Below are 18,647 nucleotides of genomic sequence, written 5' to 3' on the forward strand. Positions count from 1 at the left end.
AAATAAGACCTTTAAGGTTTTATTTTGTAAGTAATCTAAGCATGCACTTTACATGAAAATATAGTAGTATAAAAAAACAGAACTATTTGGCTCAGTGGTAGAGCGCTTGCCTAGCAAGTGCAAGGCCCTGGGTTTGGTCCCCAGCTCCAAAAAAAAAAAAACAAACAAAAAAAAAAAACCAGAACTACGAAGAGTGACACGGTCTTTATAGGCTCAATGTGTAGATGTACAGGCTCATCAGAGGATGGCAGAAATCTCCTACGTTCAGTCTTTCATAGTGTGTTGTTTTGACTGAGTAGTTGCAGAAAAGACCATGTCTTGTACGCATGGTTGAAAAGCTAGTATTTTATGCCCCTTTCAGATAGCTGTGGACACGCACGCTGTCACAGTGTCGTTATGTTGCTTTTCTTCGATAACTGACGTGTGGAATTAGAACCGATACCCTTGGTCACCTCCAACATTACATTAAAAGCTGCTGGTCTCCTGCACCTTACATCTTTTGTCTACACAAGCTGTTTGTATTCCTGCACTACTCACTCAAAAGCAGTAGTCACTGAGGCGTGCTTCTCGCCAAGTGCTCGCAGACTTAACTATTTCAAATTATTGAATTTATTACACCACCACCAGTCTAATTGTTAGGCAGGTACATTAAACACTGGGAAGCTACCAATGTATCAAATGTGATCTACGTTTCCTAAAAGTTTAATTTTATTTTACCAGCAACAAATATAGCTAGTTTCTTCCTATTATCGATAAACTATTTATTAGTGGAAAAGTAGACACATTAAAGATATTCAGCTCCTTCTAGTTTAAAGGAGATGGGGTCTCCACAGAGCAACAGGGACTTTCAACACCTCACGGCCACATGCGTTCTGTCCAACCACCATGTTTCACACTAAATGGGCCTTGCATGCAGTTCACTTCCTCTTGTAGAACTTCTAAAATGTACCCTGCTTTTAAAAAAAAAAATGTTTTTTTCCTAGGGCAAGAGAGATGGCACTGCATCAAGAGTTAAGAGCACTGGCTGCTTTTGCAGAGGACCCAGGTTTGGTTCACAGCACCCACATGGCAGCTCACAGATACCTGTAACCCCACCCCCAGGGCATCGAAATCCCTCTTCTGGCCTCCAAAGGCTCTAGGAATACCTATGGGATACAGACATACTTGCAGACAAAACACCCATACACATAAAATAATAAGACCTGCTCTATCATGAAGGTTCTTAGAGATTTTTTATGGTGTTTTAAAATACATTGGTAAAGACTGTAATACTAATACCATCTGACTAATGTGTACTAACACAGCAGCAGTCTCTCTTAACTCATAAACTCCTACACAGTCTCCCACCACTCAGCTAAGTCCCTAGCCCAACAGCACACACTGTCACCAAGTCTGTACATGGCAAGCTTACGGTAATTCTAGAAATATGGAATCCCTATTTTAAAGAGAAGGATGATGCACTCTCTGGGAAAGATTGATTTAAAACATTTATATCAAGATGTTAAAGTAAAATTAACAAGCTCTAGTTCAGTGGTTCTCAATTTTCCTAACGTTGTGACCCTTTAATACAGTTCCTCATGCTGTGATCTCCAACCATAAACTTATTCTCATTGCTATTTCTTTCTTTTTTTTTTTTTTTTTTGTTCTTTTTTTTCCGGAGCTGGGGACTGAACCCAGGGCCTTGCGCTTCCTAGGTAAGCGCTCTACCACTGAGCTAAATCCCCAGCCCCTCTCATTGCTATTTCATAACCATAGTTTTGCTACTGTTATGAATCATAATTTAAATATCTGACAGGTGACCCCCACAAGGGGTTGAGACCTGGGAACTGCTGCTCTGGTTAACGCCCAGATTTTCTTTTGACCTGTGTGTCCTACTGCTCCCCAACACTCAGCAAGTACTTAAAGGTTGCTCGACTGTACTAGAGAATACTTTAAAAACAAGTCTCTAAATATAACATCTCTACACTGAGTAAAAACACAGCTTTTGTCCTTCTGTTGGTTTGATGCCTCACTAAGTAGCCCTAGGTAGCCTTGACCTTACTATGTACCCCAGGCTGGCCCGGAAGTAAGAAAAATCCCCTTGCTCTGTCTCCCAGTGCTAGGATTAAAGGTACGCATCACTTTGCTTACCCAGTAAAGATTTTTTTTTAAAGAAATAGCTCAAAATTACAGCGTGCAGCATGCTGTAAGAGTCATTCAAGAAACACTAATTTGCTGATTGAAATGACTACGAATATTAAAATTCCTGCTTTCAATCCAGTCTGCTACATGTTTTACAGTTTTACAATCAGAACAAACTAAGTAATCTAAAACTAAATACACAGCTTTCTTTCTGAATGTATTATCCTAACCTGCTCTGTACAGATCCCTGGCTGCCCAACTCCACAGACACCTGCCATGGACACCTATGTCCTCTTGATGACTTCATTTCATTTCATGTTCACTGACATTCCTCCCATCAAGTTCCATTATGTGTGTCATCATCACCCAGAGGCCATCCCTGCCAATCATCACCTCAGAGGTCATCCCCACCCCTCATCATCACCTCAGAGGCCATCCCTGCCCATTATCATCATCACCTCAGAGGCCATCCCTGCCCATTATCATCATCACCTCAGAGGCCATCCCTGCCCATTATCATCATCACCTCAGAGGCCATCCCTGCCCATTATCATCACCTCAGAGGCCATCCCTGTCCATCATCATCACCTCAGAGGTCATCCCTACCCCTCATCATCACCCAGAGGCCATCCTTGCCCATTATCATCACCTCAGAGGCCATCCCTGTCCATCATCACCTCAGAGGTCATCCCTGTCCATCATCATCACCCAGAGGCCATCCCTGTCCATCATCATCACCCAGAGGCCATCCCTGTCCTTCATCATCACCCCAGAGGCCATCCATGTCCATCATCATCACCCAGAGGCCATCCCTATTCATCATCATAATCCAGAGACCATCCCTGCCCTTCATCACCACCTCAGAGGCCATTCCTGTCCTTCATCATCACCTCAGAGGTCATCCCTGCCTTCATCATCATCATCATCCAGAGACCATCCCTATTCATCATCACCCAGAGGCCATCCCCACCCATCATCATTCAGAAGCCATCCCTGCCCATCATCGTCGTTGTAGTCACCACCACCACCACTACTTCAGAAGCCATCCCTGACCATCATCACCACCTCAGAGGCCATCCCTGCTCATCATCACCTCAGAGGCCATTCCCACCTATCATCATCACCTCAGAGGCCATCCCTGCCCATCACTCCCACTTCAGAGGCTTCCCTACCCCAGCAACTGTCTTCTACCTGCAGAGTAATTTTTAATAAATGCCTGTCTCACAGCTTCTCAAATGTTAACACGCACACTTGGTACACTGGACCAGCACCTTGTTTGTTAGTTAATACGCTATACTTGTCAGTCAGCATAAAGGAGGCACACACTCCTACCTGTGTAGTTACTGACTTTGTCTCACATACTTAAAAGTTACAGTATACCAACAGGAAAGGAAAGGTAAATGATGCTAGTACCTGTTATGAGGTCTATATTATCAGAAATCTAATACAGCATCTTACATTTTAAAACCAGAAGAGAGCAACAAGGACAATTTAAGAACTTGGGGGTTTGAGCTTTTTAATATTTATTTCAGTCTTAAACACATGCTGGTACATGAATGCATGCACGTTTGAGTGGGATGGTGCTCACGGCCAGAACAGGGAATCAGATCTCTTGAAACTGGAGAGATGGGCAGTGTTAGCCCCTAGATCTAGATGCTGGGAACGGAGTTCAGGTGCTCTGCAAGAGCAGTAAGCACTCCTCTCCTCAACACTGAGTTATCCTCTTGGACATCTTGTTTTGCTCTGTTGAGATGGGTCACACTATATATCACATGTTGGTACAGAATTCAACCTTCCTGCCTCAGCCAACCAAATGCTGGTTACAGGGATTCATCACCAACTCTGGCACAATTTAAGCATTTGAAGATATAAAGTAACTACACTCCTCACAGGACAATCCATTGTTTAATAACTCCTAATTACGGCCAGGTGCAGTGGTACATGTCTTTAATCCCAGCACTTGGGAGGTAGAGGGAGATGGATCTCTGAGTTCTAGGAAAGCCTGGTCTACATGGAGAGTTCCAAGACAGTCTGGACTACACAGAGAGGCCCTATAGTAATGTGAAAACATTTTAGGACAACTCACTGGACTCTTCATCCAGAGCAGTGGTTCTCATCCTTGGGTTTCAACCCCAGTGCTGTATTAGACATCCTGCACATTAAATATTCACACCGCAACTCATAACAGTAGCAAAATCATAGTTATGAAGCAACAACGAAACAATTTTATGGTTGGGGGTGACCACACGAGGAACCGTATTAAAGGGCCGCAGCTCTGGGAAGGTTGAGGACCAGCGTTGCAGAGGCAGCTGAAGGTAACCTAGGTTTCAGCACTTTAAATACATGAAGGCCAATACTTAGAGAGATCTTATTGTGAATCCATTTATAAAACAGGGTTAAAGATGTCTTGCATCATGATTTAAGTAGTGACTACATGAGCACATTCGTCAAAACTCACCTAATAGTAATTTAAAAACGGTACATTGAGCACATGTGAGTTATCTCTGTCAATTTTACAAGCATGTATTGGGAAATAGAATGATGAGGCCAACAACTTTTTCCCTCCCGGCCTCGAGCGTCCTAATGGAGCATTATCTGTCACAGTGACACCTCCAGCCTTCTTTGCCTCCTCATTTGGCAGCTACCGTCATCCTCTTCGCCCCCTGGACAGGAATAACTGATGAGGTTCATATACTGAGAGTCAGGAACAGTGCTATGCTCTGTAGGCCCAGCTAAGCGGGAGGCTAAGACGAGAGGATCACGTGAGCCCAGGAGTTCAAGATGCAAGCCCTAAGAATACAGTAAGTCCAGTTCAACAGCTGGTTATCCAGTTAGAGGAGAGGACACATACACTTTGGCCTCTTTGTGGTCTTTTTGTTTGTTTTTTCTTCTATTTTTCAAGACAGGGTTTCTCTGTCTAACAACCCTGGCCATCTTGGAACTCTGTAGACCCTGAATTCAAGAGATCTGTCTGCCTCTGTCCTCCTGCATGCTAGGATTGAAGGTGACTCCACCACTGCCCAGCTTATTTCTTACGATAAGATATCTCGGGTGCAAATCTTTACCATACACATTAATAAATCCCAATTACATATTTGATAATTTACATGATGAAACCATTCAGCAAAAATTTCTCAACCTCCTTCTGCTGATAAGGTACTACAATAAGAAAGAAAATAGCCCTGGTGCTCTGAACTGCCCAGGATCAAAGAAGAGGCCACAACGTCTGCCCCAACACACAGAGTAACTAGGTTCCCCAGGATCCAGGGATGCAGCAACCCCTGCCCAGCCAGTGGCACGGGTTCCTTCCAGTCTGAACCAGTGCCCTAAGCAGACTTTGTGCATTGTCTCTGCCTCCAGTCGCACAACACCCAGAGGAAACCTGACTCCCAGGTATTCTAACATACCCAGGATCACAGCTGAGGAGGACGCAACAACTTCCCCAACATGCAGAGTAACTGGATCCCTCAGGATCCAGGAACTCAGGAACCCCCCACCAGTGGCACTGGTTCCTTCTAGTTTGAACCTGTACATAGAGTAGACCTGGGGCGCTGGCTTTGCACCCACTACTACAACACCCAGAGTGAGCCTGACTCCTCAGTGCTCTGAAATACCCAGAATCACAGGATGACAGAGGAAGCTCGATTCCCAGGAGATGGGACACAACATGGAGCACTAAATGGAGCTCTGACGCACTCAAAATGACAGCTGAGGCCATAACATCTTTCCCAACACCCAGCATAACTACCCCCCCCCCCCCAGAAACCAGGGAAATGCAAAACCTCACCAGCCAGAGTTCCTTCCAGTTTGCACCTGTGCCTGGAGCAAACCCAGGGCTCTGTCTCTCCACCCACTCCTGCAACACCCTGAGAAAGCTTGGCTCCCAGGAGCTCTGACACAACAGGATATCAGGATCACAGAATCACAGAGACAGCTGGTCTCTGAGGAGTTCTGACACAATCAAGATCACAGGAGAGACAGGCTCTGGTCAGAGACTGCAAGGGCAGGTAGCACTAGAGATAACCAGATGGCAAGAGGCAAGTGTAAGAACTTAAGTAATAGAAACCAAGGCTACTTGGTATCATCAGAACCCGGTTCTCCCACTAAATCCTGGATACCCCATCACACCAGAAAAGCAACATTCATATTTAAAATCACATTTCATAATGATGATAGCGAACTTTAAGAAAGACATAAATAACTCCCTTAAAGAAATACAGGACAACACAGGTAAACAGGTAGAAACCCTTAAAGAGGAAAACACAAAAATCACTTAAAGAATTACAGGAAAATACTACCAAAAAGGTGAAGGAACTGAACAAAATGATACAGGATCTAAAATTGGAAATAGAAACAATAAAGAAATCACAAAGGGAGACAACCCTGGAGATAGAAAATCAGAGATGGAAACATCACCAACAGACTATAAGAAGAAAGAATCTCAGGGGCAGAAGATACCATAGAAAACATCGACACAACCATAAAAAATAATGTAAAAAACAAAAAGCTTCTAACCCAAAACATCCAGGAAATCCAGGATACAATGAGAAGATCAAACCTAAGGATAATATGTATAGAAGACAGCAAAGATTACCAACTTAAAGAGCCAGTAAATATCTTCAATAACATTATAGAAGAAAACTTCCCTAACCTAAAGAAAGAGATGCCCATGAGCATACAAGAAGCCTACAGAACTCCAAATAGACTGGACCACAAAAGAAACTCCTCCCGTCACCTAATAGTCAAAACATCCAAATGTACAAAATAAAAGCAGTAAGGGGAAAAGGTCAAGTAACATATAAAGGCAGACCTATCAGAATTACACCAGACTTCTCATAAGAGACTATGAAAGCCAGAAGATCCTGGACAGATGTCATACAGACCCTAAGAGAACACAAATGCCAGTCCAGACTACTACACTAACCAAAACTCTCAATTAACATAGATGGAGAAATCAAGATATTCCATGACAAAACCAAATTTACACAATATCTTTCCACAAATCCAGCACTACAAAGGATAATAGATGGAAACTCCAACACAATGAGGGAAACTACACCCTAGAAAAAGCAAGAAAGTAATCTTCTTTAAAAAAAAAAACCCAAAGACAGCCACACAAACATAATTCCACCTCTAATAACAAAAATAACAAAAGCAACAACCACTTTTCCTCAATATCTCTTAACATTAATGGACTCAATTCCCCAATAAAAAGACATGGAATAACAGACTGGATACACAAATTGAGCCCAGCATTTTGCTGCATTCAGGAAACATACCTCAGTGGCAAAGACAGACACTACCTCAGAGTAAAAGGCTGGAAAACAATTTTCCAAGAAAATGGTCCAAAGAAACAATCTGGAGTAGTCATTCTAATAACCAATAAAAGCTACTTTCAACCAAAAGTTAGCAAAAAATTAAAAAATAAAAAAAAAATAAGGAAGGACACTTCATACTAGTCAAAGGAAAAATCTACCAAGATGAACTTTCAATTCAGAACTATTCTCCAAATGCAAGGGAACCCACATTCAAAAAGGAAAAGCTCAAACCACACATTGCACCTCACACAATAATAATGGGAGACTTCAACAGCCCACTCTCATCAATTGATAGATCATAGAAACAGAAACCAAACAGAGACACAGTGAAACTAACAGACATTATGAATCAAATGGATTTAATAGATATCTGTAGAATATTTCATCCTAAAACAAAAGAATATACCCTCTTCTCAGCACCTCATTAACCATACAATTGGTCACAAAAGAGGTCTCAACAGATACAAGAAGATTGAAATAATCCCATGTATCCTATCAAATCACTATGGACTAAGGCTGGTCTTCGGTAACAACAACAACAACAACAACAACAACAACAACAACAACACAACAACAACAGAAAGCCCACGTACACATGGAAGCTGAACAACATGCTACTTAATGATAAGTTGGTCAAGAAAGAAATAAAGAAGTTAAAGACTTTTTAGAATTTAATGAAAATGAAGGCACAACATACCAAAGCATATGGACACAATGAAAGCAGTGCTAAGAGGAAAGCTCACGGCTCTGACTGCCTCAAAAAGAAACTGGAGAGAGCATACACCAGCAGCTTGACAGCACATATGAAAGCTCTAGAACAAAAAGAAGCAAATACACCCAAGAGACGTAGAAGGCAGGAAATAATCAAACTCAGGGCTAAAATCAAATCAAAGTAGCAACAAAAAGAACTATACTAACAATCAATAAAACTAGGAGCTGGTTCTTTGAGAAAATCAACAAGATAGATAAACCCTTAGCCAGACTGAGCAGAAGGCACAGAGACAGCATCCAAATTAACAAAATCAGAAATGAAATGGGAGACATAAGAAGAGAATCTGAGAAAATTAAAAAAAAAAAAAACTCATCAACTCCTACTACAAAAGCCTATACTCAACAAAACTGGAAAATGTGGAAGAAATGGACAATTTTCTAGAGAGATACCAGGTACCAAAGTTAAATCAGGATCAGATAAACTATCTAAACAGTCCTAAAAAAAATAGAAGCAGTTATTAAAATTCTCACAACAACGACAACAACAATAAAAAGCCCAGAACCAGATGGCTTTAGTGCAGAATTCTATCAGACCTTTAAAGAAAACCTAGTACCAATACTCTTCAAACTATTCCACAAAATACAAACAAAAGGAATACTACTCAATTTGTTCTTTGAAACCACAATTACACTTATACCTAAACCAAACAAAGATCCCACCAAAGAGAAGTTCAGACCAGTTTCCCTATGAATGTCAATGAAAAAATATACTCAAGAAAATGCTTGCAAATTGAATCTGAGAACATATCAAAACAATCATTCACCATGATCAAGTAGGCTTCAGCCCAGGGATGCAGGGATAATTCAGTGTAAGGAAATCCATCAACATAATCTACTATATAAACAAACTCAAAGGAAAAAAAACACACAATCATCTGATTAGATAAGCATTTGACACAATTCAACACCCCTTCATGATAAAAGTCTTGGAAAGATCAGAATTTCAAAGTCCATACCTAATCATGGTAAAACCAATATACAGTAAGCCAGTAGCCAACATCAAACTAAATGGAAAGAAACTTGAAGCAATCCCACTAAAATCAGGGACAAAACAAGGCTGCCCACTCTCTCCCTTATTCAATATAGTACTTGAAGTCTTAGCCAGAGCAATTAGACAACAAAAGAAGGTCAAAGGGATACAATTGGAAAGGAAGAAATCAAAATATCACTATTTGCAGATGATATGATAATATAATTAAGTGACCCCAAAAGTTCCACTAGAGAACTACTAAACCTAATAAACTTCAGCAAAGTGACTGGATATAAAATTAACTAAAACAAATTAGTGACCTTCCTCTACTCAAAGGACAAACAGGCTGAGAAACAAATTAGGAAAACAACTCTCTTCACAATAGTCACAAATAATATAAAATGACTTTGTGTGACTCTAATCAAGCAAGTGAAAGATCTGTATGACAAGAACCTCAAGTCTCTGAAGAAAGAAATCAAAGATCTCAGAAAATGGAATGATCTCCCATGCTCATGGACTGGCATGATTAATATAATAAAAATGACCACTTTGCCAAAAGCAATGTACACATTCAATGCAATCCCCATCAAAACTCCAATTCAATTCTTCACAGAGTTAGAGAGCAATTTGCAAATTCATTTGGAATTAACAAAAAACCCAGAATATAGAAAGCTATTCTCAACAATAAAAGAACTTCTGGGGAATCACCATACCTAATCTCTAGCTGTATTATAGAGTTATAGTAATAAAAAAATATGGTATTGGTACAGGGACAGACAGGGAGATCAACGGAATAGAACTGAACACCCAGAAATGAACTCACACACCTATGGTAACTTGATCTTTGACAAAGGAGTTAAAACCACCCATTGGAAATAAGACAACATTTTCAATAAATGGTGCTGGTTCAACTGGAGGTCAGCATGTAAAAGAATGCAAATTGACCCATTCTTATCTCTTTGTACAAAGCTAAAGTCCAAGTGGATCAAGAACCTCCACATAAAACCAGATACACTCAAACTAATAGAAGAAAAAGTGGGGAAGAGTCTCGAACACATGGGCACTGGGGACATTTTCCTGAACAGAACACCAATGCCTTATGCTCTAAGATCAAGAATGGGCAAATGGGACCTCATAAAATTGCAAAGCTCCTGGAAGGCAAAGGACACTGTCATTATGACAAAACAGAAACGAACAGATTGCAAAAAGAACTTTACCAAGCCTACATCCAATAGAGGGATAATAACCAAAATATACAAAGAACTCACAAAGTTCAACTCCAGAGAGTCAAATAATCCTATTAAAAATGGTACAAAGCTAAACAAAGAATTCTCAGCTGAGGAATATCGAATGGCCAAGAAGCACCTAAAGAAATGTTCAACATCCTTAGTCATCAGGGAAATGCAAATCAAAACAACCCTGAGATTCACACCAGTCAGAATGGCTAAGATCAAAAACTTAGGTGACAGCAGATGCTGGAGAGGATTCTGGAGAAAGAGGAACACTCCTTCATTGTTGGTGGGATTGCAAACTGGTACAACCACTCTGGAAATCAGTCTGGAGGTTCCTCAGAAAATTGGACATTGCATTACCTGAGGACCCAGCTATACCCCTCCTGGGCATATACCCAAAAGATGCTCCAACATACAACAAAGACACATGCTCCACTATGTTCATAGCAGCCTTATTTATTATAGCTGGAAAGAACCAGATGTCCTTCAACAGAGGAATGGATATAGAAAATGTGGTACATTTATACAATGGAGTACTCAGTTATTAAAAACAATGACTTCCTGAAATTATTAGGCAAATGGATGAAACTAGAAAATTTCCTGAGTGACATAACCAAATCACAAAAGAACACACATGATATGTACTCACTGATAAGTGGCTTTTTGACTAAAAGCCTGGAATACCCAAGATACAATTCATAGACCACATGAAGCTCAAGAAGAAGGAAGACCAAAGTGTGGATGCTTCAGTCCTTCTTAGAAGGGGTAACAAAATACTCACAGGAGAAAATACAGAGACAAACAGTGAAGCAGAGAGAGAAGCAAAGGTCATCCAGAGACTGCCCCATCTGGGAATCCATGCTATATACAGTCACCAAACCTAGACACTATTGTGGATGCCAAGAAGTGCATGCTATGCTGACAGGAGCCTGATATAGCTGTCTCCTGAAAGGCTCTTCCAGAGTCTGACAAACACAGATGGGGATGCTCACAGCTAAACATTGGACTGAGAACAGGGACCCCAATGGAGAAGTTAGAGAAAAGACTGAAGCAGCTGAAGGCTGAAGGGGGTTGCAACCCCATAGGAAGGACAACAATATCAACCAACCAGACCCCCCAGAGCTCCCAGGGACTAAACCACCAACCAAAGAGGGACCATGCCTCCAGCTGCATATGTAGCAGAGGATGGCATTGTCGGGCATCAATGAGAGTATAGATCCTTGGTCCTATGAAGGCTTGATGCCCCAGTGTAGGGGAATGCCAATGGGGGGTGTGATTAGGGGAGCAGTCTCATAGAAGCAGGGTGAGGGGGGATGGGATAGAGGGCTTGGGGGGGGAACTGGGAAAGAGGATAACATTTGAAATGTAAATAGAGAAGACATTCAATAAAAGAAAAGAAAAGGTCTAAGAACTTATCAGAAGCCCCATAGAAGCCTGGGACTGGGTTGAAAGAAGTCCACAGTCCATTTCCCTTCATGGAGTCTGAATCAGTGTCTTTCACTGTAGCAAGCACTAGAACTAAGATGTGTTATAAATACAATAAAATAAACACCATGGATTAAAAATGTAGTATGAAAATAAAAAAAAAGTCATGGAAAATGTCCTTATGACAGATTATACTTTATGATGACAGAAATGTGTCCATTACTTCTCATCAGATAATCATAATTTATTTTACTAGGTAAATACAATTTTGAGTTCTGCTAGAAAAAAAAAAAGCAAATGCTTTTTCTTTTTCATCATATACAAAATAAAGGCTGTACCCATTAAAAAAAAATAAGAAAGAAAATGGATAATTCCCTTCAGTATAAAGAAGCATTCTTTAAAATTTAAAAGTACCCAAGGCCTTGCATATACTAAGTAAATGTTCTAACACTGAGTTATACACCAGTTTGAAAGAGTTATCAATACCAAAATATTGCCCCAAAAAGATCTCTTCCACATAAGATAAAGCATGACAGCTCCAATGAAAAGATAACACATACCTGGTAGTTAAAGTAATAATCCTGAGCAAAATGTTAATGCTTCAGAATGGCCATCCTAAGGGCAGAGACATTCACTGAGATGCAGTTTCGGACTGGGCAAAATTCTGAGTAGCTTCCTTTAAAAAACCATGCGATGTTTAAAAATAAGATGGTTTCTCATCCGTCAGGATAGGAACTCAAATGGTGCAGGAACCTGGAGGCAGGGGCTGATGCGAAGGCCATGAAGGGGTACCCCTGACTGGCTTGCTCCTCATGGTTTGCTCAGCCTGCTTTCTGTAGAGCCCAGGACCACCAGCCCAGGAACAGCACCACACACAGTGGCCTGGGCCGTATAAAATCAATCACTAATTAAGAAAATGCTTGCTTACAGCCCCACCTTTTGGGAGAATTTTCTCAATTGAGACTCCCCCTTGTCTGATGACTCTAGCTTGTGTGAAGTTGACAGAAAACTAGACAGGACACACTGCTCACACCACTGCAATCCTCCGTGAGTCTGAGGATGGGAGAGCCAAGTGAGCAAACAGCAAAGCAGAAACTTACATAACAGCAAGCTAGAAAAGTTAGTAGAAAATTATTTATTTTTTCTATAGCCACTCCAGGTGCTTGCTGTCAAATGTTGCTAGTTTAGACAACACACACACTCCACACACAACACACACATACAACACACACAGTCCACACTCAACACACAACACACACATACAACACACATACTCCACACACAACTATGAACTTAAAAATAGTATTTAAAATTGTAATAATTTATTATTACTTTCAGAATTATTACTGAGTCAAAGAAGAAAGAACCTTGAATATTTAATGGCATGAGCCATTTCCTTTAAGTTATTTCTTAGGGCACAGTCACACAGACACTCCATGATCTAACAGGAATATAAATATATACTAAATAGGTTTTATTAATACACATACATGCACATGACATGGGAAAGACATATCTTAACAAAAATTACTCTTCAAAGTGAGTGTGTGCAGTACCGAGAGGACAACATTTAAGAAGTAGAGATATTCACAGTGTTTGAATAAAAAATTAATAAGCTGTTTCATTTAATGAAAACTCCAAATCAAAGTTCATAAATTATACTCTTATATATATACCTATTCATATGCATGCGTTTGCTCCCAATATGGTGTATGGGCAGCAATGACACCAAACCCCTGTGGTCATTCATCACCTCTCCATTTTAATGGTTAATCTTGATTGTCAACTTGGGAGGACTTAAAATCGTCTGGACCCAAGGATTTGTCTAGAGTGTGTTTCTAGAAAGGTTTAACTAAGAGGCAATGTGAAGGTAAGCAGTACTAACCCTAGGGCAACAGTCTAGGTCCAAGTGAAAGAGAGAGGAAGCCAGTCAGCCATGAGGCTTGAGTTCTAGGCCAGCCAGGGCTATGGAGAAACCCTGTTTCAAAAAAAATAACAATAAAGGGGGTAGGGAAAATGGGGCAGCGGAGCATTAACATCCACTTTCATGCTACTTCCAGCTCCCAATGTCATGCAGTGGTGATGTCTGTGCTCTCAAACTGGGGCCAAAACACACTGCCTTCTTAGGCTGATCTCTCTCAGGTATCTGAGGACAGGCAGAGACTAGCCCATCTGTAATCTCTCTCCAAGGGTAGAGCTCCTCCATTCTTCTTTTTTTTTTCTTTTCGGAGATGGGGACTGAACCCAGGGCCTTGTGCTTGCTAGGTAAGTGCTCTGCCACTGAGCTAAATCCCCAACCCCAAGCTCCTCCATTCTTAAACTAACTGTAAGTGCCACTTTCTATCAATTAACCCTTCAATCAAGACTATGACTCCGTATAAAATAAGGCTTCAGATGAAGTTAGTCAACTTCTATATAGTTAGAAAATCATGCCAAGCGAGTGAAATCCGAAACTTAAGTAACTTTCTAAATAAACTGATTCAGAAAACTATTTTTGTACAAAGTCATATAGTTCCAACCTTGCATTTTGTTTAATTTCCCTAGTTTTACTCTTTTGTTTAAAAAAAAAATCAAAAACTCTGTTAATATATTTTTATTTGATGAGCCATGTAAACATTTTCACTTTACTCTCCTGAGTGAAATGCAATCTGAACTGGAAACTTACGTGTTCTTTGGAAAGTCAGTTGGATGGTGTTTTGCTGGACAAACACGTGAAGGAGAACGTTTCCTTAAAGTGGACACAGGTGTGAAAGGCTAAGGTAGACTCGTGAAGGAATGTTTCACTGAAGCAGAAACAGTGCATGAAAGGATTCTTTGCTACCGACACACATGTACTGGTCCGCCTTACATTGCACAGTTGAGCTGCATTTGTTGGGACTGCAGACTCTGGCTGTTTGGATGTGTGCTGAGGCAAGGCCTGTGCTGAGGCAAGGCACATGGAGGACAGTGTTTGGTTGGAGGATATAAACAGGACTCCACAGAGTGACGGAGATGGACCTTGGATTGCTGGTACAGCTAGCTGTGCAATGCTTGTGGGTCTTGAAGTTTTTGCTGATCTTTGATTCCTTGAAAAAGGCAGAGCTGAGAACTTCTGGAGCTCCTCCAGGTCCTTCCTGCTGACTTGAGCCAAGGCTAAGGCCTAGCTGTCTCTGCTAGGTCATGTCACCATTGTTGCTAACTGGACTCGACTGAACTAGACTGCTGGTATATCTGTGAGGTGTTTGCGAGTGGATCTAGCTGCTGCTGCCTGCTGGCCTGTGAACTGAACTGCCGATTTTCCAGATAACATAGATGGGAGTTGCTCCAAAGAACCTTTCTAAACAGGTCCACTTCCCTGCATCCTTTCTTTTCCATTACCTCTGGTAGGTGGTGGGCTACAAGGGAAGTTAAAACACTTAAGGAACCATCATTAAAAATAAGGCTTGACAAAATAAAAGTTACAGCAATAGATCCTGACAGCCTGACATTACTTTTCTCACCACCTTTACCTACATCTGGCTACAAATTATGATGTAAATTGCCTTGACTAAGAAATATTTTTCTTGTGACTTCAATCACAGTGGAGTTGCTTCTCTTGTTATTTCAGAAAACTGGTACAAAAGGTTCTTCACAATTTTCTTACAAAACACATTCTGAGAGCAGTGTTCCTCTCCTTCTTAGTCATGCTGAGGGCTTTGAGGTCAAGCTACTCTCTATGTAAGTGCTCCACCACTGAGCTACAACCCATCCAGAAAGCACCAGTCTATTTCAGTTTGAAGGAAAAATACTGCTTCCCAGTCATGTCTAAGTTGAGGGCCAACAGTGTCCCCCATCCTCATGATGTCAACACTAAACTTTAATTCGTGAGAGCAGGGCAGTTAAATTTTATTCCACACACAGCAAAAGAGTTCGAGAACCATTTCCTGTCTCACAGCCGTCAGATATGGTTTTAGCATCCAGCATGATACAAATTACAAATTAATAACTATCTTTTGTACTTAATCACAGAGCAAGTCACGGAATGATCCAGGCTCAATGCTTTAAGAACCGAACAAGAAAAATACTACTGGGCTAATATCTTCCTCACAGCCTTATAAATGGAAAGATTTACTATACTTCCATATCAAATAGTGGCCAAGACTATATTATAAGGCACTGAAGAAAAATCAATGCAGATAAAAGAACAAAGCTTCACGGCATGTGAAAATGTTTAAAAAGAAAGCTAAGAATCATACTGGGACAATGTTAGTGGGCTGTAACATGCCATGTCCGGGCTTCTGTGATTGCTGCCATGACCTGTGCACAGGAGAGAAGTTCTAGATGCAAGACAGAAGAGATACACTTCCAAACTATAAACTGTTAAGCTAGCTTTCACAACATAGAGGTGTAAACACACACACACACACACACACACACACACACACACACACACACACACACACACACACACAAATAATAACCACTTAAACGTATCCGCCCTGCTACAGTTCCTTACACCTAGAATGCTTGTAAGGCCACTTACGGCCTCAATATGCCAGCATTCTTTCACAGGGATTCGGCCAGAACAATGTCTCAGTAGTTTACTCTATTATCTGTGCCCCTTCCAAGGCTCCATTTTGTTTCTTTACTCTCAGGGTCCACTTAGCTCCTCAAGTTAGCACAGAGGTTTTAGACTTAATGCTGAGGCTGAGAGCATCAACTCCTCCAGAATCAACTCAAGTGCCTGCTTAGGAAGCACTGTCGATTCCCGGTACTTAAGGTTCAGGTGTAATCGATATCCTACCTCCAAGCTCTGCCCAAGATTCTAGGATATGTCTGACGGCAAAGGAGAACCACAGACTAGATTCAGACGAACCCCTAAGTCTACATGAAAACGGAAGGCATGAGTGATTAAAACACTAAAACAAAAGAATAAAATCTTGACGACAGACTGTGTCAGGCATCAACTAACTCAGTCCCATTTCCTATGCAAGCTCACCTCACAGCCAGTGTCAAATGCCTGCGATCTGGGACCTTTACCACATCTTCCTCCTCTTCCTCCTCCTCTTTTCCTTCTCCTTCTCCTTTCCCTTCCTCCTCCTTCTGTGTAGTTCTGCACAGTAGAGCCCACAGCTCATCTCCGCGTCAGTGTGGAAAGAGTTCCCTGCTGTGCCCAGCACCACTTTAAGTAGACATGCTGGAGTCTCTGTCACCATTACACACGTGCCTTGGGTCCCTGCAGTGTGCTTCCCCAGCTTTAAGTTCCTCAAGTCCTGCTGCAAGTCCCTATGCACTCGCCCCAGCACTGCCATTTTCGTCATCGTTGTTCTTACAGGTTAGGTGACCGCAGACCAGCTTTGCCCTAGACAAACCCGAATGAACTGTAACTCAGAAGGCTGGCGACTCGGGGCACAGTCAGTGTTAGCCTATATGAGTGCTTAGTATATATAGGGCTCTGGGGCTGATCTCTTGACCCAAGAGAGTTTAGAATAATAAAACTGCCTATTTCATTGAAAAATCTTCTTTCCCCCTCCCTTGGATCCCCATTCTTGGGTCTATCTTACCCTTTAGAGTCCCCTGGTCTATCACTGCTCAATAATTTAACAGTAATTATTCTGTTTAATTTCCTGGGCGCTGAGCTGGAAAAACACCTCAGTGCCAATATTCTTTACCTCATAACATGAGGACATGAGCTCAGATTCGATGGACAAATGTGAGGCTGTTTGTATTTCTAATCCTTAAGCTGAGAGGCAGAGCCAAAAAGGTCTCAGAATTAATTGATGGCCAGTGGCTCTGGCCTAACTGGTGAATTCCAGACCAATGGGAGACCCTGTCTCAAAGCAGATGTACAATGTTTTTGAGCAAGATGCCAGAGAAGTCCAGTGACTTCTATAAGCACACATACACATATGCACTACTACACACACACACACACACACACACACACACACACACACACACACGGGGTGAGGATGGAGAACACCTAAAAAACGTATTGTGTGCAAGACATAATTTCCCTTAGACTCTGTGGCATTTCTGTATCATTATAATTATCTGAGCAAACAAACGGTAAAGTACAGTAAAAGTCTCCCATACCCCACAGCTGTCCAATACCCTCTTCTTTCTAGAGATTTGTCTTTAACTCTTTCTAAGGCAACACACAAGAGATGACTTCTTCTCAAGAGATTTATGTAATAGATAAGGGTGTGTGTGTGTGTGTGTGTGTGTGTGTGTGTGTAGACATTTATTGGCTGGGACCCTATACAATGTTCTGGAGTCCTAAGTTGAGAGTTTCTCTTCTGCAGTGCACTCTTCCACGATAATACCAGGTTCCTAATCACACCACCCAACTGAGATTTGGGCTTGAAGAGCAGCATTGAAAAGCTTGGAGCAGACGTTGGCAAACGACTTAGTGGGTGGGGCGCTTGCTGCTCTTCCAGTGGATCCTGGTTCAATTCCCCGCAACCACAGGATAGTTAACAACCATCTGTAACTCCAGTTCCAGGGATCTGACGTCCTTGACCTATGTGGGCACCAGACACCCGCGTGGTGAAGACATACACAGAAACACCCTATACACTAAAAAGTAAGTAAAATATGAAAAGAAGCTCTGAGCAATAAGCTATGTTTCCTGCTACAGTATACAGTATCTATGTATCTAGGTATGTGTGTGTGTGTCTGTCTCTCTCTCTCTCTCTCTCTCTCTCTCTCTCTCTCTCTCTCTCTCTCTCTCCTCTCACAAATACTTGGTTTTTATCTCCTGATTGGGCATGGACAGACACAATTCTAGAACTAGGCTTCTTGAGATGGGAACTGGGGAGCTGTGTGAGGAAGGACAGAAATGTTATATAT

General features: G+C 41.5%; 1 protein-coding gene across 8 annotated transcripts in view; it reads right to left on the bottom strand.

The window, feature by feature from the left end:
- Rap1gds1 (Rap1 GTPase-GDP dissociation stimulator 1) overlaps positions 1-18,647 on the bottom strand; it is a 144,975-nt gene that overhangs the window by 113,510 nt on the left and 12,818 nt on the right.

The sequence above is a fragment of the Rattus norvegicus genome, chromosome 2 (genome assembly GCF_021556685.1).
Source record: "Rattus norvegicus strain SHRSP/BbbUtx chromosome 2, alternate assembly SHRSP_T2T, whole genome shotgun sequence".
In the NCBI taxonomy this organism is placed as follows: domain Eukaryota; kingdom Metazoa; phylum Chordata; class Mammalia; order Rodentia; family Muridae; genus Rattus; species Rattus norvegicus.